At 52.5% G+C, this 19,751-nt stretch overlaps 1 pseudogene; it reads left to right on the top strand.

Moving 5' to 3' along the window:
• The first annotated feature begins 232 nt into the window (after nt 1–232).
• LOC141207018 (dynein axonemal heavy chain 12-like) overlaps nt 233–19,751 on the top strand; it is a 74,413-nt pseudogene continuing 54,894 nt past the window's right edge.

The raw sequence follows: 19,751 nt of genomic DNA, 5'->3' as shown, positions 1-19,751 counted from the left end.
GACAGTCCATGAACTCTCCGAGCTGCTGTATAGAGCCCCGCCACAAAAATAAAATGTCATCAATATATCTCAGCCAGCACAGCACATGGTGGGCAGCAGGGATGGTATCCCCATCAAAGATTTCCCTTTACCACAGCCCTAGGAAGAGGTTGGCATATGAGGGGGCACAGGCCGCCCCCATGGCTGTGCCACGCTTCTGGAGATAAAATTGATCTTTGAAAACAAAAAAGTTATGAGTCAGGGCAAATTCCATCAGCTCAAGGATGAGTTCACACAAGGGACTATCCAGGTCGGAGGCTCCGAGAAAGAGACGCACCACGTTCAAACCATCAGTGTGGTTAATGCTGGTATACAGGCTTTCAACGTCGGCAGTGACCAAGAGAGTCCCCTCATCCACCGTGATACCGTCGACCCTAGTAAGGGCGTCCGTTGTGTCTTTGATGTATGATGGTAAATTGGTCACTAAGGGTTTTAAATAGTGATCAATAAATCTACATATGGGTTCACATAGTCCCCCAATACCAGACACAATCGGACACCCTGGAGGGTCGACGGGATCTTTGTGGATTTTGGGTAGAAGGTAAAAGGTGGGGATCCTGGGGAAGGCCACTGTCAAGCCCTCATAAACCTTTTTGGAGATTATTGAGCACTCCAGAGCCTGGGTTAGGATGTCCTGCAGCCTAGCAGTGAAGTGGGTCAAAAGACAAGAGGGCAATCTAACATAGGTATTGGGGTCTCTCAATTGGCGGAAAGCCTCCCGCTCATACTTGTTGATAGGCCAAATAACAATGTTGCCCCCCTTATCTACACCCTTGATAACCACGTCACTGAGTTCCTGAAGCTGTTGTAAAGCTCGGCGATGGTTATATGTGAGATTATCAAATTTCCGTTTTGTTGGTAATCTAAGGAAATCTTCAGTGACAAGTTTGGTGAAAATCTCTACTGCAGGGCATAGAGATAAGGGGGGAACCTTGTAGATTTCGGCATAATAGATTGAGGGAACCCACCTCGTGAAGGATTGCAGTGTTCCTCTGCCAGTTCTTCCAAACATCTCAATGCTTCTCTCTCAGTCACTGCTGCATCCATAACCTCCGGGCTCTTGTGATGCAACTTCTTCAATACCAATTTGCGAGAAAATAGGTGTAGATCTTTTATCCCTGTGAAGAAGTTGAAAGCATTAGTTGGAGAAAATGTAAGACCTCTCCCCAGGACCTCCACCTGTGGGGGCTGATATTAGTAGCCGCAGAAGGCTCCATTAGCCAACAATGTTCCCTGGCTATTAATATCAAACCACAGCTGTTTGTTTAGCCTTAACTGACTAGATTACAGGAGCAGCCCAGAAAAAAATTGACATGGGGTCCCCCTATAAAACCTAACCAGCAAAGGCTAAACTAGACAGCTGTGGGCTGATATTAATAGCCAGGGAAGGGGTCATGAATACTAGCCCCCTTCGCGGCTATTAATATCACCCCTCAGCAGTCCCAGAAATGGCGCATAAGATCCCCAATACTAACCGTGTAGTAAAGTGAACGGCGCTTTTTCAATAAAAACACGGCCAGAATAAAGTATTTTAATGTATACTAACAGGGGTGTAAAATCACCCCTAGTCAGAATACAGTGCTTCAGGGGGTCACTGTGGTTCATCAGCTGAAGATCAGCTGATGAGCCCCTGTGAGTTTACCACCATGGGAACATTCTTGCAAATGTTCTCAGGTTGAACATCAGCTGATCGGACATGAGACTGATCAGCTGATTACCGGCGTCAGCAATCAGCTAATGGTCACGTGGTCATCAGCTGATTGTTGCCAGCACTGATCAGCTGATGATCACGCGACCATCAGCTGACCGCTGACTTCACTGATCACCTGATGGTCGCGTAACCATCAGGTTATCGCTGACGGCACTGATCACCTGATGGTCACGTGACCATCAGGTGAACGCTGACTTCACCGCAGGTCCTGGCAGCACACTGCGGGGCGCAGGTCCGCGCCCTGCAGTGTACCGCTAGCCACTGAGGACAGAGCATATATTATATATATATATATATATATATACACACACACACACATACAGTATACATATACAGTACAGACCAAAAGTTTGGACACACCTTCTCATTTAAAGATTTTTCTGTATTTTCATGACTATGAAAATTGTACATTCACACTGAAGGCATCAAAACTATGAATTAACACATGTGGAATTATATACTTAACAAAAAAGTGTGAAACAACTGAAAATATGTCTTATATTCTAGGTTCTTCAAAGTAGCCACCTTTTGCTTTAATGACTGCTTTGCACACTCTTGGCATTCTCTTGATAAGCTTCAAGAGGTAGTCACTGGAAATAGTCTTCCAACAATCTTGAAGGAGTTCCCAGAGATGCTTAGCACTTGTTGGCCCTTTTGCCTTCACTCTGTGGTCCAGCTCACCCCAAACCATCTCGATTGGGTTCAGTTCTGGTGACTGTGGAGGCCAGGTCATCTGGCGTAGCACCCCATCACTCTCCTTCTTGGTCAAATAGCCCTTACAAAGCCTGGAGGTGTGTTTGGGGTCATTGTGTTGTTGAAAAATAAATGATGGTCCAACTGTGACGCGAGTCACTACAGAAATAACAGTCTCAGAAGAGGAGAGAAAAGACTAATATTACTGAAAGAAATATAATATTAGAGCTACTTACTAGATAAAAATAGGGAGGTCAAACAATCCAAAGTCAAGTCCAGGAAGATGGCGCAGTACAAAGGGAGCAGACAAAAGAGTAGTCAGATAACAAGCAAATGGTCAAAATCCAGGTAAGGGAAAATAGTCAGGCGGGGTCAGGCACAGAGCACAGAAAGATCAGTCCTACACAGGTAATACCAAATGTACAATTGACACTGGGTGAAGGAGCTAGCATGCTTATGACGCGCCCCTGGGCCTGTGTCGCGCCGCGTTGCGCACGCGGGAGCTTACCCGGAGCCGGATCTGTTGAGGGTTGTAGTCTCGTGGCGGTCATCCGGTCCGTGCCCAGGGAGTCAGACTAAGTGGCGCTGTTTTAGCGGTAGATGTTGGACGACTACGCCACCCATTGAGTGCAGCCAGGGAGCTGCTGCTGCAGGGCAGACCGCTGAGGCCGGTGGTAGGATTGTGCAGCGTGATAGTATAACCCCCAACGGGAGGGGTAGGGCCTCAGGGCAGCCGACGTGGATGATGGGGGTAGCAGGAACCACTCGGAGACGGTACTGTGTAGTTCAGGGTCTTTACTGGTGACAAAGATAGACCCTCCCGGAGTACTGGCTAGCGATTGGGGCCTGGTCAGTCCTTGAGCAGATGGGATCTCCCCTGGCCAGGCGGAGTTGTAGGCCTCCCAAACTAACGATACTCTTCTGGCTACCTTGCTAGAGGCGGGTATAAGTAGCCCACGTCCCTGAGTGTACCGTGTGGTGCTCACCCGTATGGCCGGTGACTCGGGGCCTTCTAGTAGCTTCCGCTCCACAACGGCGGTGCTGGTCCCACGCGTGTGACCGTGCCTTCGGGTTTCTGGGCCAGAGGACCTGGAATCCCCGGCCTGACGGATTCTGCTGCTGGGTAGTAGTTAGTCCCCACAGCCTCGGACTCCGGGTCCGGTAAGAAATCTTCTCAGTCAGGGCGAGCTCTGCAGCTGCCAGCCCCTGACTCCTTGTAACACTGCTCCCACAGAGCTCCTGTTGTTCTGTTCCTATATTTGCTTCTTTCCTCTGCTTCTTCTCTACTCACTAACCCTGCCTCAGCCCTAGGTTTTTATAGGGGAAGTCCTTCCCCTCCCAGGACTGGGCAGGAGGTGTGGCATGCATAGGATTCCTGACCAAGAGACCTCCCACCTGCTCTCAGACATCACATGGCTGTTACTGTGGAAACCAGACCCCTGGGGTGCCACATTCCCCCCTAGTGAAATTTAGTACTCCGGGACTAAACATATTTTAGAAAAACATAACAAGATATAACAATAACAATACAATAAAGAAACACATAAAGGTGGTCACGGCATGTCCGTAACCGGGTGCAGTCTTTGAAGAAAGCAAGGTGTCCATTTCACCAAAACAGGGAGACGTAACCAGGTAGGGGTCTGTCCTGCCCCGAGTCCTTAACAGTCTTTAGTCCGTCCTGGGTTACGCTCCAACTATGTACAAAGGATTCCCGGTAAATCCACCAAGGACTCCTATAAATAACTAGAAACACATAATTATACACAAGCAACAAGAAAAACAGGTAACCACAAATAAAACAATTTATACATTTCAAATCCTCCAACGTGCGGGTAACTGGCCTCTAGTGGCCCTAGTGGACCTACGGAGCTGACTGTCTAGCCCTGAACTACAGGGTGTAGGAGCTGTCAAGGGTAAACTGGGCAACTGTCTACCGGCTCTTTGGCTCACTAGGGGTACGGCAGGCTCACTATAAGCAGAGGGTTGATCCTCCTGTTCTGCTTGTGTGGAGTCTTCTGCCTCCTGGACCGGCTGCTCTTCCAGCTCTACCTGTCGCTCCGTAGGTGCTTGGGATGCTGGTTGGAGGAAGGTGAGTACGGGTACCACAACTGCGCCATTGACTTGAGTCCAAGACCGAGGGAAGTCTCCGAGCACAGTACTAACCATGTCTTCCCTTTCCTCTACGGGTCGAGGGTCTTCTTGTTCCTCTTCAGGGTTCCGTAGCTGTTCGGGACACTTCTTCAGGTGATCCCGGGATACAATGGTTGTGGTTTCCCCTCCGTCTTTACTGATGGTACAGACCTTTGGGTTGTCGTGGCTTGAGGGCAGTACGGTGTATGGGTCCTTCTCCCACTGGTCGTCCAACTTGTGGAGCCGTCTTTTTCTCTTCAAGACCTGCTCTCCGGGTACCAGGGGAACAGCGGGAGCATACTGGTTGTAAGTTTTCTCTTGTCTTTCCCTAGCCTGACAGAGACTTCGCTCCACGCTCTCCTGTACTCTCCGGTACTGCTGCTGCCTCTCTGTGTCCCAGTCTGCTTCTGGTGAAGTGTCCTCGGGTGTCAGGACTCCCATTTCCAGGTCAACAGGTAACTTACCAGGTCTCGCCCTCATTAGGTAAGCCGGGGTACAGTTGGTGGAACCTACCGGGATGTGATTGTATAGGTCCACCAAATCGGGCAGCTTCTCAGGCCACAGACCGCGTTCTTCCAGGGGCAACGTTTTCAGAAGATCCATTACCACCTGGTTCATTTTCTCACAAAGTCCATTAGTTTGCGGATGATAGGGTGTCGTCCTTATCTTCCGGCAGCCATACAGAGTGCAGAATTCTTGGAAGACCTCCGCTTCAAAGGCAGGTCCCTGGTCTGTCAACACTTGGTCCGGGTACCCGTGTGGACGGCAGAAATGCTGCTGGAAGGCTCTCGCTGCTGTTCGAGCTGTTAAGTCCTTGACGGGGACGACAACCAAGAACCGGGAGTAGTGATCCACGATGGTTAGTGCGTAGACGTAGCCACTTCTGCTTGGGGTCAGTTTTACATGATCCAAGGCTACCAGTTCCAACGGCTGCCGGGTGATGATGGACTGCAGGGGAGTCTTCTGGCTGGCACGGTCCTTCCTTCTTAGGTTGCACGGGCCACAGTCTCTGCACCACCTCTCGATGGTTCCCCTCATGCCTACCCAGTGGAACCGCTCGCGCAGCAGGAACTCCAGCTTCTTCCATCCGAAGTGTCCAGCCCCGTCGTGGTATGCCTCCATCACCATGGCTGCGTCTCTTCGTGGCACCACTACTTGCCAGATTAGTTCATGCGTCCGGGAGTTAACCATTCTGCGGCACAACTTCCCCTTGTAAAGGAACAGTCGACTCTTCTCAGCCCACAGTTGCTTGGCTTCCTCCGGAGCGTCTGGGTCAAGGCGAGCCTCTGGCCGAGTCAGCATCTCCTTCACCAGCCGGACGGCAGGGTCACTGTCTTGCGTTTCCGCCCAGTTGTAGTGAGGTAAGGGGTTAAGCGTAGCGCCTTGCTTACTCCTTACCCGATGGGAATACTGGATAGTCCCATGACGGTGAAACGCGGGGAGTTCGACTTCTTCCAGTCCCTCTGGATCTTCTCCTACGTCCGGTAGGTTTGGCATCCTGGACAGGGCGTCCGCGTTGGTATTGGAGCGTCCTGCCCGGTATTTGATGGTGAACTCGTAGTTGGACAGGCGGGCCATCCATCTCTGCTCTAGGGCACCGAGTCTTGCCGTGTCCAGGTGTGTCAACGGGTTGTTATCCGTGTACACGACGAACCGGGAAGAAGCGAGGTAGTGCTTAAAGCGTTCGGTGACTGCCCACACCACTGCCAGGAACTCTAGCTTAAATGAGCTGTAATTCTCAGGGTTTCTCTCGGTGGGTCGCAGTTTTCGGCTGGCGTAAGCGATTACTCGTTCTTTCCCCTGCTGGATCTGGGACAGCACGGCTCCTAGCCCGATGTTACTTGTGTCAGTGTAGAGGATAAAGGGCTGGTTGTAATCCGGGTACGCCAGGATTTCATCCCCCGTGAGGGCCATCTTCAGCTGGCGGAAGGACTCTTCTTCCAACTTCTCCCATCTGAAGGGCGGCTTCTGGTTCTTGGCCTTCCGGGACTGGCCTATCAGGAGGTCCTGCATAGGAGCTGCCTTTTTGGTGAAACCGGGGATGAACCTGCGGTAGTAGCCTACCAACCCGAGGAACTGCCGCACTTCCTTTACACTGGAGGGACTTGGCCATTCCTTAATTGCGGTGATCTTATCAGGGTCGGGAGCCACTCCGTCAGTGCTCACCACGTGTCCCAGGTACTGCACCTTTGGTTTCAGGAGGTGACACTTGGAGGGTTTCACCTTTAGGCCGTAGCTTGCCAGAGCTTCGAACACTTTCGCCAGGTGTTTCAGGTGGTCCTCATAAGTCTTAGAATATACGATGACATCGTCCAGGTACAACAGGACCGTCTCGAAGTTTCTGTGGCCCAGACAGCACTCCATTAATCGTTGGAAGGTTCCTGGTGCGTTGCAGAGTCCGAACGGCATGCAGGTAAACTCGCTAAGTCCCATCGGGGTGGTGAATGCGGTCTTCTCCCGGTCCGCCTCTGCTACAGGAACCTGCCAGTACCCACTAGTGAGATCCAAGGTAGAGAAGAAGTTAGCAGATCTTAAAGCAGCCAAAGACTCCTCTATCCTTGGTAAGGGGTACGCATCCTTGTGTGTGATACGGTTGATTTTCCGGTAATCTACACACATCCTCATGGTGTTGTCTTTCTTTTTGACTAAGACTAGTGGAGCTGCCCAGGGGCTACAGCTATCCCTGATCACCCCAGCCTCCTTCATGTCTCTAAGCATCCCCTTGGCGTGTTGGTAGTGTGCAGGGGGTACGGGTCGATACCTCTCTTTTATGGGAGGATGGTCTCCCGTGGGGATGTGGTGTTCTACCCCCTTGACTCGCCCGAAGTCTAACGGGTGTTTACTAAACACTCTCTCGTACTCTTGAACCACCCGATAGACTCCCTGTTTCTGGTGTGAGGGAGTGGAGTCAGTACCCAAATGTAGTTGCTGACACCAGTCCTCCATTGTTTTCTTAGAGCCGTTACCTTCCTCCGGGTGAGATGGAGGCAAGGGTTCCACAGATTGTATAGCATTTTGGTTAATGGTATATAATTTGGCTAGCGTGGCATACCGGGGCAGGTACACTTCCCTCTTCCCGATATTGATTATGTGAACGGGCACCCTCCCATGGCGTACATTAACCACCCCCCGTGCTGTCAAGTTGGTGGGCCTACTGTCTGAGTAAACTGGTTCTACCATTGCCTGGTAATCTCTACCTCTCAGACCAATAGCTGCCCGGCACCAAATCATCATTTCACTTTTTGGGGGCATGGCAATAGGGAAAGGGTCACACATTCTCACGCTACCAATCTCACCGCCGGAGAGTTCCACCTGTTGCCGTCGCATCGGTGCCCGGATCTCTTTTTGGAGCACTCGCTGCTCGCCGGAGCTGGCGTTCTTGGCAACCTGCTGTAAAAGGAAAATCACCTCTGCAAGACAATTTTCAATTACATTAGTTCCTAGAGTTATCTTTGGGTGACTCTCGTGTTTGTCAATGTCTACAATGATCAGTCCCTGTGCTGCCAGTTCAACTCTACCAATTTTAATGGTCACCTCTTTAAATCCGATCTGTGGCACGGGCTGACCATTGCTGGCGATGATACTCAAGTCGTCGTCAGGGTAGCGGGTAATATCCGAGTCATTCCAGTACTGCTTGAAGAGCACGTACGGGATGGTGGTGACCTGTGACCCGGTGTCCAGTAGGGCACTCATAGGAATGCCATCCAGTACCACTGGTAAGACTGGACGTCCTCCCACATATTTGTCGCGCCAGTTCGATGGGCCTGATGATCTTTTTCCTAGGGGTTGGCCCTCTACCCTAGGTTGTGCCAGTTTAAAGGATAGTACCTTGCCATATGTCCGGGTTGATTGCAGCGGCGGCAGATGGGTTGTCCGTCCTCGTTGTATCGGTCGCTGGGTCTTCCTCTGGCCGGTGGGGTCCTCCTTGGTCGACGCCACGGGATGTCCTCCGGTCCGGATGCCAGCTGGATCTTCCCTGGAGTGGAAACCTGTAAAGACTGCACAGTTCGGGTTAGCGCAGCAACGCTTTTAGCTAGCTCTTGGACCTGATGGTGCAGGTCTGGAGCCGAGTCATTGTTCAAAGCCTGCGCATCAGCTCCCACAGGCCCTGCCGACAAGGGCGCCGCCTCCTGGTGGTAGGTGGTAGTGGGGCGTCTGTGGGTCACAACGCCACCTGGTGCCGGTTCTCGGAGCACCCGGATGGCTCTGTCCTTGAACTGTGCAAATCCCAGATGAGGGTCCTGTAAGGCCATTGCCCGCAACTGGGTTCGGTGGGCATTGCAATATAAACCCTCTATAAATTGTTCAGTTAACAGCCTGTCCTCGTCTCCCACGCCGTCAGGGTCGGTCTGCTTAATGGCAAGTGGCCTACCTTGCGATGATCCTCTTCCGTAGGCCGCGGCTCCGCAGTGGATCGTCAGGGTTGAGGACCTTCCGTCGCGCTCCTGTGACGTCGGCGTCTGCTGGGCTCCTTCCAGGACCTTACGCAACGTCCGGACGTGAGGCGGGGCTTCAGTTCTCGCGCGTTTTCGGAGTCCACGCCCCTCTTCTTCCCGCGCGGCGTCCCCAAGATGGCGGGAAGAAGGCTGAAGATGGCGCCGGATGGCGGGAATCTTCACCGATGGCGGGAAGAAGGCTGAAGATGGCGCCGGATGGCGGGAATCTTCACCACAGGTAAGTTTTAAAAGTCTCTTTTTCAGACACGCAGTACCCGGTGGTTGCGGGCACGAAATCCTGCCGACTACGCCAAAAGTTGACGCGCCCCTGGGCCTGTGTCGCGCCGCGTTGCGCACGCGGGAGCTTACCCGGAGCCGGATCTGTTGAGGGTTGTAGTCTCGTGGCGGTGATCCGGTCCGTGCCCAGGGAGTCAGACTAAGTGGCGCTGTTTTAGCGGTAGATGTTGGACGACTACGCCACCCGTTGAGTGCAACCAGGGAGCTGCTGCTGCAGGGCAGACCGCTGAGGCCAGTGGTAGGATTGTGCAGCGTGATAGTATAACCCCCAACGGGAGGGGTAGGGCCTCAGGGCAGCCGACGTGGATGATGGGGGTAGCAGGAACCACTCGGAGACGGTACTGTGTAGTTCAGGGTCTTTACTGGTGACAAAGATAGACCCTCCCGGAGTACTGGCTAGCGATTGGGGCCTGGTCAGTCCTTGAGCAGATGGGATCTCCCCTGGCCAGGCGGAGTTGTAGGCCTCCCAAACTAACGATACTCTTCTGGCTACCTTGCTAGAGGCGGGTATAAGTAGCCCACGTCCCTGAGTGTACCGTGTGGTGCTCACCCGTATGGCCGGTGATTCGGGGCCTTCTAGTAGCTTCCGCTTCACGACGGTGGTGCTGGTCCCACGCGTGTGACCGTGCCTTCGGGTTTCTGGGCCAGAGGACCTGGAATCCCCGGCCTGACGGATTCTGCTGCTGGGTAGGAGTTAGTCCCCACAGCCTCGGACTCCGGGTCCGGTAAGAAATCTTCTCAGTCAGGGCGAGCTCTGCAGCTGCCAGCCCCTGACTCCTTGTAACACTGCTCCCACAGAGCTCCTGTTGTTCTGTTCCTATATTTGCTTCTTTCCTCTGCTTCTTCTCTACTCACTAACCCTGCCTCAGCCCTAGGTTTTTATAGGGGAAGTCCTTCCCCTCCCAGGACTGGGCAGGAGGTGTGGCATGCATAGGATTCCTGACCAAGAGACCTCCCACCTGCTCTCAGACATCACATGGCTGTTACTGTGGAAACCAGACCCCTGGGGTGCCACATTCCCCCCTAGTGAAATTTAGTACTCCGGGACTAAACATATTTTAGAAAAACATAACAAGATATAACAATAACAATACAATAAAGAAACACATAAAGGTGGTCACGGCATGTCCGTAACCGGGTGCAGTCTTTGAAGAAAGCAAGGTGTCCATTTCACCAAAACAGGGAGACGTAACCAGGTAGGGGTCTGTCCTGCCCCGAGTCCTTAACAGTCTTTAGTCCGTCCTGGGTTACGCTCCAACTATGTACAAAGGATTCCCGGTAAATCCACCAAGGACTCCTATAAATAACTAGAAACACATAATTATACACAAGCAACAAGAAAAACAGGTAACCACAAATAAAACAATTTATACATTTCAAATCCTCCAACGTGCGGGAAACTGGCCTCTAGTGGCCCTAGTGGACCTACGGAGCTGACTGTCTAGCCCTGAACTACAGGGTGTAGGAGCTGTCAAGGGTAAACTGGGCAACTGTCTACCGGCTCTTTGGCTCACTAGGGGTACGGCAGGCTCACTATAAGCAGAGGGTTGATCCTCCTGTTCTGCTTGTGTGGAGTCTTCTGCCTCCTGGACCGGCTGCTCTTCCAGCTCTACCTGTCGCTCCGTAGGTGCTTGGGATGCTGGTTGGAGGAAGGTGAGTACGGGTACCACAACTGCGCCATTGACTTGAGTCCAAGACCGAGGGAAGTCTCCGAGCACAGTACTAACCATGTCTTCCCTTTCCTCTACGGGTCGAGGGTCTTCTTGTTCCTCTTCAGGGTTCCGTAGCTGTTCGGGACACTTCTTCAGGTGATCCCGGGATACAATGGTTGTGGTTTCCCCTCCGTCTTTACTGATGGTACAGACCTTTGGGTTGTCGTGGCTTGAGGGCAGTACGGTGTACGGGTCCTTCTCCCACTGGTCGTCCAACTTGTGGAGCCGTCTTTTTCTCTTCAAGACCTGCTCTCCGGGTACCAGGGGAACAGCGGGAGCATACTGGTTGTAAGTTTTCTCTTGTCTTTCCCTAGCCTGACAGAGACTTCGCTCCACGCTCTCCTGTACTCTCCGGTACTGCTGCTGCCTCTCTGTGTCCCAGTCTGCTTCTGGTGAAGTGTCCTCGGGTGTCAGGACTCCCATTTCCAGGTCAACAGGTAACTTACCAGGTCTCGCCCTCATTAGGTAAGCCGGGGTACAGTTGGTGGAACCTACCGGGATGTGGTTGTATAGGTCCACCAAATCGGGCAGCTTCTCAGGCCACAGACCGCGTTCTTCCAGGGGCAACGTTTTCAGAAGATCCATTACCACCTGGTTCATTTTCTCACAAAGTCCATTAGTTTGCGGATGATAGGGTGTCGTCCTTATCTTCCGGCAGCCATACAGAGTGCAGAATTCTTGGAAGACCTCCGCTTCAAAGGCAGGTCCCTGGTCTGTCAACACTTGGTCCGGGTACCCGTGTGGACGGCAGAAATGCTGCTGGAAGGCTCTCGCTGCTGTTCGAGCTGTTAAGTCCTTGACGGGGACGACAACCAAGAACCGGGAGTAGTGATCCACGATGGTTAGTGCGTAGACGTAGCCACTTCTGCTTGGGGTCAGTTTTACATGATCCAAGGCTACCAGTTCCAACGGCTGCCGGGTGATGATGGACTGCAGGGGAGTCTTCTGGCTGGCACGGTCCTTCCTTCTTAGGTTGCACGGGCCACAGTCTCTGCACCACCTCTCGATGGTTCCCCTCATGCCTACCCAGTGGAACCGCTCGCGCAGCAGGAACTCCAGCTTCTTCCATCCGAAGTGTCCAGCACCGTCGTGGTATGCCTCCATCACCATGGCTGCGTCTCTTCGTGGCACCACTACTTGCCAGATTAGTTCATGCGTCCGGGAGTTAACCATTCTGCGGCACAACTTCCCCTTGTAAAGGAACAGTCGACTCTTCTCAGCCCACAGTTGCTTGGCTTCCTCCGGAGCGTCTGGGTCAAGGCGAGCCTCTGGCCGAGTCAGCATCTCCTTCACCAGCCGGACGGCAGGGTCACTGTCTTGCGTTTCCGCCCAGTTGTAGTGAGGTAAGGGGTTAAGCGTAGCGCCTTGCTTACTCCTTACCCGATGGGAATACTGGATAGTCCCATGACGGTGAAACGCGGGGAGTTCGACTTCTTCCAGTCCCTCTGGATCTTCTCCTACGTCCGGTAGGTTTGGCATCCTGGACAGGGCGTCCGCGTTGGTATTGGAGCGTCCTGCCCGGTATTTGATGGTGAACTCGTAGTTGGACAGGCGGGCCATCCATCTCTGCTCTAGGGCACCGAGTCTTGCCGTGTCCAGGTGTGTCAACGGGTTGTTATCCGTGTACACGACGAACCGGGAAGAAGCGAGGTAGTGCTTAAAGCGTTCGGTGACTGCCCACACCACTGCCAGGAACTCTAGCTTAAATGAGCTGTAATTCTCAGGGTTTCTCTCGGTGGGTCGCAGTTTTCGGCTGGCGTAAGCGATTACTCGTTCTTTCCCCTGCTGGATCTGGGACAGCACGGCTCCTAGCCCGATGTTACTTGTGTCAGTGTAGAGGATAAAGGGCTGGTTGTAATCCGGGTACGCCAGGATTTCATCCCCCGTGAGGGCCATCTTCAGCTGGCGGAAGGACTCTTCTTCCAACTTCTCCCATCTGAAGGGCGGCTTCTGGTTCTTGGCCTTCCGGGACTGGCCTATCAGGAGGTCCTGCATAGGAGCTGCCTTTTTGGTGAAACCGGGGATGAACCTGCGGTAGTAGCCTACCAACCCGAGGAACTGCCGCACTTCCTTTACACTGGAGGGACTTGGCCATTCCTTAATTGCGGTGATCTTATCAGGGTCGGGAGCCACTCCGTCAGTGCTCACCACGTGTCCCAGGTACTGCACCTTTGGTTTCAGGAGGTGACACTTGGAGGGTTTCACCTTTAGGCCGTAGCTTGCCAGAGCTTCGAACACTTTCGCCAGGTGTTTCAGGTGGTCCTCATAAGTCTTAGAATATACGATGACATCGTCCAGGTACAACAGGACCGTCTCGAAGTTTCTGTGGCCCAGACAGCACTCCATTAATCGTTGGAAGGTTCCTGGTGCGTTGCAGAGTCCGAACGGCATGCAGGTAAACTCGCTAAGTCCCATCGGGGTGGTGAATGCGGTCTTCTCCCGGTCCGCCTCTGCTTCAGGAACCTGCCAGTACCCACTAGTGAGATCCAAGGTAGAGAAGAAGTTAGCAGATCTTAAAGCAGCCAAAGACTCCTCTATCCTTGGTAAGGGGTACGCATCCTTGTGTGTGATACGGTTGATTTTCCGGTAATCTACACACATCCTCATGGTGTTGTCTTTCTTTTTGACTAAGACTAGTGGAGCTGCCCAGGGGCTACAGCTATCCCTGATCACCCCAGCCTCCTTCATGTCTCTAAGCATCCCCTTGGCGTGTTGGTAGTGTGCAGGGGGTACGGGTCGATACCTCTCTTTTATGGGAGGATGGTCTCCCGTGGGGATGTGGTGTTCTACCCCCTTGACTCGCCCGAAGTCTAACGGGTGTTTGCTAAACACTCTCTCGTACTCTTGAACCACCCGATAGACTCCCTGTTTCTGGTGTGAGGGAGTGGAGTCAGTACCCAAATGTAGTTGCTGACACCAGTCCTCCATTGTTTTCTTAGAGCCGTTACCTTCTTCCGGGTGAGATGGAGGCAAGGGTTCCACAGATTGTATAGCATTTTGGTTAATGGTATATAATTTGGCTAGCGTGGCATACCGGGGCAGGTACACTTCCCTCTTCCCGATATTGATTATGTGAACGGGCACCCTCCCATGGCGTACATTAACCACCCCCCGTGCTGTCAAGTTGGTGGGCCTACTGTCTGAGTAAACTGGTTCTACCATTGCCTGGTAATCTCTACCTCTCAGACCAATAGCTGCCCGGCACCAAATCATCATTTCACTTTTTGGGGGCATGGCAATAGGGAAAGGGTCACACATTCTCACGCTACCAATCTCACCGCCGGAGAGTTCCACCTGTTGCCGTCGCATCGGTGCCCGGATCTCTTTTTGGAGCACTCGCTGCTCGCCGGAGCTGGCGTTCTTGGCAACCTGCTGTAAAAGGAAAATCACCTCTGCAAGACAATTTTCAATTACATTAGTTCCTAGAGTTATCTTTGGGTGACTCTCGTGTTTGTCAATGTCTACAATGATCAGTCCCTGTGCTGCCAGTTCAACTCTACCAATTTTAATGGTCACCTCTTTAAATCCGATCTGTGGCACGGGCTGACCATTGCTGGCGATGATACTCAAGTCGTCGTCAGGGTAGCGGGTAATATCCGAGTCATTCCAGTACTGCTTGAAGAGCACGTACGGGATGGTGGTGACCTGTGACCCGGTGTCCAGTAGGGCACTCATAGGAATGCCATCCAGTACCACTGGTAAGACTGGACGTCCTCCCACATATTTGTCGCGCCAGTTCGATGGGCCTGATGATCTTTTTCCTAGGGGTTGGCCCTCTACCCTAGGTTGTGCCAGTTTAAAGGATAGTACCTTGCCATATGTCCGGGTTGATTGCAGCGGCGGCAGATGGGTTGTCCGTCCTCATTGTATCGGTCGCTGGGTCTTCCTCTGGCCGGTGGGGTCCTCCTTGGTCGACGCCACGGGATGTCCTCCGGTCCGGATGCCAGCTGGATCTTCCCTGGAGTGGAGACCTGTAAAGACTGCACAGTTCGGATTAGCGCAGCAACGCTTTTAGCTAGCTCTTGGACCTGATGGTGCAGGTCTGGAGCCGAGTCATTGTTCAAAGCCTGCGCATCAGCTCCCACAGGCCCTGCCGACAAGGGCGCCGCCTCCTGGTGGTAGGTGGTAGTGGGGCGTCTGTGGGTCACAACGCCACCTGGTGCCGGTTCTCGGAGCACCCGGATGGCTCTGTCCTTGAACTGTGCAAATCCCAGATGAGGGTCCTGTAAGGCCATTGCCCGCAACTGGGTTCGGTGGGCATTGCAATATAAACCCTCTATAAATTGTTCAGTTAACAGCCTGTCCTCGTCTCCCACGCCGTCAGGGTCGGTCTGCTTAATGGCAAGTGGCCTACCTTGCGATGATCCTCTTCCGTAGGCCGCGGCTCCGCAGTGGATCGTCAGGGTTGAGGACCTTCCGTCGCGCTCCTGTGACGTCGGCGTCTGCTGGGCTCCTTCCAGGACCTTACGCAACGCCCGGACGTGAGGCGGGGCTTCAGTTCTCGCGCGTTTTCGGAGTCCACGCCCCTCTTCTTCCCGCGCGGCGTCCCCAAGATGGCGGGAAGAAGGCTGAAGATGGCGCCGGATGGCGGGAATCTTCACCGATGGCGGGAAGAAGGCTGAAGATGGCGCCGGATGGCGGGAATCTTCACCACAGGTAAGTTTTAAAAGTCTCTTTTTCAGACACGCAGTACCCGGTGGTTGCGGGCACGAAATCCTGCCGACTACGCCAAAAGTTGACGCGCCCCTGGGCCTGTGTCGCGCCGCGTTGCGCACGCGGGAGCTTACCCGGAGCCGGATCTGTTGAGGGTTGTAGTCTCGTGGCGGTGATCCGGTCCGTGCCCAGGGAGTCAGACTAAGTGGCGCTGTTTTAGCGGTAGATGTTGGATGACTACGCCACCCGTTGAGTGCAACCAGGGAGCTGCTGCTGCAGGGCAGACCGCTGAGGCCAGTGGTAGGATTGTGCAGCGTGATAGTATAACCCCCAACGGGAGGGGTATGGCCTCAGGGCAGCCGACGTGGATGATGGGGGTAGCAGGAACCACTCGGAGACGGTACTGTGTAGTTCAGGGTCTTTACTGGTGACAAAGATAGACCCTCCCGGAGTACTGGCTAGCGATTGGGGCCTGGTCAGTCCTTGAGCAGATGGGATCTCCCCTGGCCAGGCGGAGTTGTAGGCCTCCCAAACTAACGATACTCTTCTGGCTACCTTGCTAGAGGCGGGTATAAGTAGCCCACGTCCCTGAGTGTACCGTGTGGTGCTCACCCGTATGGCCGGTGATTCGGGGCCTTCTAGTAGCTTCCGCTTCACGACGGTGGTGCTGGTCCCACGCGTGTGACCGTGCCTTCGGGTTTCTGGGCCAGAGGACCTGGAATCCCCGGCCTGACGGATTCTGCTGCTGGGTAGGAGTTAGTCCCCACAGCCTCGGACTCCGGGTCCGGTAAGAAATCTTCTCAGTCAGGGCGAGCTCTGCAGCTGCCAGCCCCTGACTCCTTGTAACACTGCTCCCACAGAGCTCCTGTTGTTCTGTTCCTATATTTGCTTCTTTCCTCTGCTTCTTCTCTACTCACTAACCCTGCCTCAGCCCTAGGTTTTTATAGGGGAAGTCCTTCCCCTCCCAGGACTGGGCAGGAGGTGTGGCATGCATAGGATTCCTGACCAAGAGACCTCCCACCTGCTCTCAGACATCACATGGCTGTTACTGTGGAAACCAGACCCCTGGGGTGCCACATATAAGTAGAAGACTAATCAAGGGAAGTGATTACAGATGATTGCAGAAACAACCCAGCAAACCCAAAACAGACTGACAGCCTCCACACAATAGTAACCTAGCAGACAAGGAAAGTGTGGAGACCGTGATACCAACTAAACGCAAACCGGATGGAATACCATGCCGTTGCAAGATGCTGTGGTAGCCATGCTGGTTCAGTATGCCTTCAATTTTGAATAAATCCCCAACAGTGTCACCAGCAAAGCTCCCCCACACCATCACACCTCCTCCTCCATGCTTCACGGTGGGAACCAGGCATGTAGAGTCCATCCGTTCACCTTTTCTGCGTTGCACAAAGACACGATGGTTTGAACCAAAGATCTCAAATTTGGACTCCTCAGACCAAAGCACAGATTTCCACTAGTCTAATGTCCATTCCTTGTGTTCTTTAGCCCAAACAAGTCTCTTCTGCTTGTTGCCTGTCCTTAGCAGTGGTTTCCTAGCAGCTATTTTACCATGAAGGCCTGCTGCACAAAGTCTCCTCTTAACAGTTGTTGAAGAGATGTGTCTGCTGCTAGAACTCTGTGTGGCATTGACCTGGTCTCTAATCTGAGCTGCAGTTAACCTGTGATTTCTGAGGCTGGTGACTCGGATAAACTTATCCTCAGAAGCAGTAGTGACTCTTGGTCTTCCTTTCCTGGGGGGTCCTCATGTGAGCCAGTTTCTTTGTAGCGCTTGATGGTTTTTGCAACTGCACTTGGGGACACTTTCAAAGTTTGCCCAATTTTTCAGACTGACTGACCTTCGTTTCTTAAAGTAATGATGGTCACTCGTTTTTCTTTGCTTAGAATTTGTATTATGGCAAGAAAAAAGCAGCTAACAGTCTATTCAGTAGGATTATCAGCTGTGTAGCCACCTGACTTCTGCACAACACAACTGATGGTCCCAACCCCATTTATAAGGCAAGAAATCCCACTTATTAAACCTGACAGGGCACACCTGTGAAGTGAAAACCATTTCCGGTGACTACCTCTTGAAGCTCATCAAGAGAATGCCAAGAGTGTGCAAAGCAGTCATCAAAGCAAAAGGTGGTTACTTTGAAGAACCTAGAATATAAGACATATTTTCAGTTGTTTCACACTTTTTTGTTAAGTATATAATTCCACATGTGTTGTGTGGCGCCCCTGAGGGTTCGACCGCCACAGGGATGCTGCACTTCTTTAATGGAGTGTAGTGTTCCTCCTCTGAGGTAAGAACAGTGTGATAGTCGTGACCCAATCTTTGCATCCAACACCACACTTCTCCACCAGAGGGGGCTAGTATGTTACAGGGAGACTGGGGAACCAAGAGTGAGGGGAACCAGTTAGTAGGTGTGGGTGGAGGACCTACAAGTTAGTTACACTTTAAATTTCATATTTAATAAAAAGCCATCTTTGGTTTTGGTCTTTGTGCTGTTAAATACTGTGTGTTACTGTGCTCTCCCACTCTGATAGTGGACCCTGTGTGGGCCTGCAGAGGTCGGAGACACGGCCCTCGTACCCTGGTCTTGGGACGAGAGGCAAGTTGCAGACGGGGAATGTCTCAACCCGGCCAATGACCATGACCAAGAAGGCCTGGAGCTTAAGAATGTGACTCCACAGCAAATGGATCCCAGGCAGGATGCAGACGGAGCGGTGTACGCCACCTGTCCTCGCCAACCTGATATATTCAGAGGGAGTCCGGCTGCAAGAGGGGTACCTACCCCCGACACCCGACCTTGCTACTCCATGTCCTGGTCGGGGAAGCCCGGTAGGCCCTGAGGATCCCACCGGGTACCGGACGGAGCGGAGCTGCCACCCGAGCCCTTGTTCTGAGAGGAGCTCAGAGGGAGACCCGGCCTATTTGCACACACACTGACAGGAAAGGATTAGGCCCGTAGTTCAGGAACACTCTGGTGTAGTGTCCCGACTGAATGCTGGACTTACTCGGAGGTTGTCGGACCCCCGTCTCTGGTGACCGAAGGACTCCGCGGGGAGCAGGGAGTCACCTTCCTCATGCCATCTATGTGAGTAAAGCCTTGGAAGTTCACCCCTACAGCCTCCGGACTGTTCATTCTGCGCCACACCACGAGACGCGGAGCCCGCATTCCTTCACTACTACCCCCTCCATCCTGTCCCTCTGCCCTGAGGCCACGCTCCGCCTGTGGGGAGTAGTAATAACTTTGACCGCCATAACACCATGCCTCAGCGGACTGAAGCGGCGCTGGTGGCCCTTCACCAGGTACCACCGGTGGCGTAGTCGTTAATCAGCCACTCAACCCGGACAAGCATACACCATCTCTTTTTTTACTGTGACGGCCCTGAGCACGGGTCGGGTCCGGGCCACGGCTACACCCCATCTCTCCATCACAGGACCTGACTCCGAGTCCCCCATCTCCCAGGGTAAAGAAAAGGGCTTTTTCGAGTAAGAGGCGTCACAGCTGATTCATAGTTTTGATGCCTTCAGTGTGAATGTACAATTTTCAAAGTAATGAAAATACAGAAAAATCTTTAAATGAGAAGGTGTTTCCAAACTTTTGGTCTGTACTGTATATATACACACATATACAGTATACATATATATACACACACATATACAATATATATATATACCCAAATATTTTGATTATGTGTATATATATATATATATATATATATATATATATATATATATATATATATTTCACTTTCTTACACTTTTTTTTACTTTTACACTTTGTCCCGCTATGGGACTTTCATTTTTTGCAGGCCGATCGCTTGTACAGCATAGAGATGCAGCAGCAACATCTCTATGCATGCAGCCTGTCAGCGCTGCACACGCACAAGTTATTTTGATTGTGCACTGCGCATGATCAAAGTAACTTTCTGGTGACCCGGATGTTGTCATGACGACATCGGGTCATCATAGCAACGATCGGGACCCCGTGCTCACAGTGCAGTTTTTGATTCAAGGTAAGAGAGTCGCGCTTACCTCCCCCCTGCTCCCGGAATGCTGCGATCGACTTA

Source organism: Phyllobates terribilis, unplaced genomic scaffold, assembly GCF_046119375.1.
Source record: "Phyllobates terribilis strain yellow unplaced genomic scaffold, ASM4611937v1 Scaffold_157__1_contigs__length_4398786, whole genome shotgun sequence".
In the NCBI taxonomy this organism is placed as follows: domain Eukaryota; kingdom Metazoa; phylum Chordata; class Amphibia; order Anura; family Dendrobatidae; genus Phyllobates; species Phyllobates terribilis.
The sequence above is the reverse complement of the archived record's forward strand: the minus strand, read 5'-3'. Positions and strand labels throughout refer to the sequence as shown.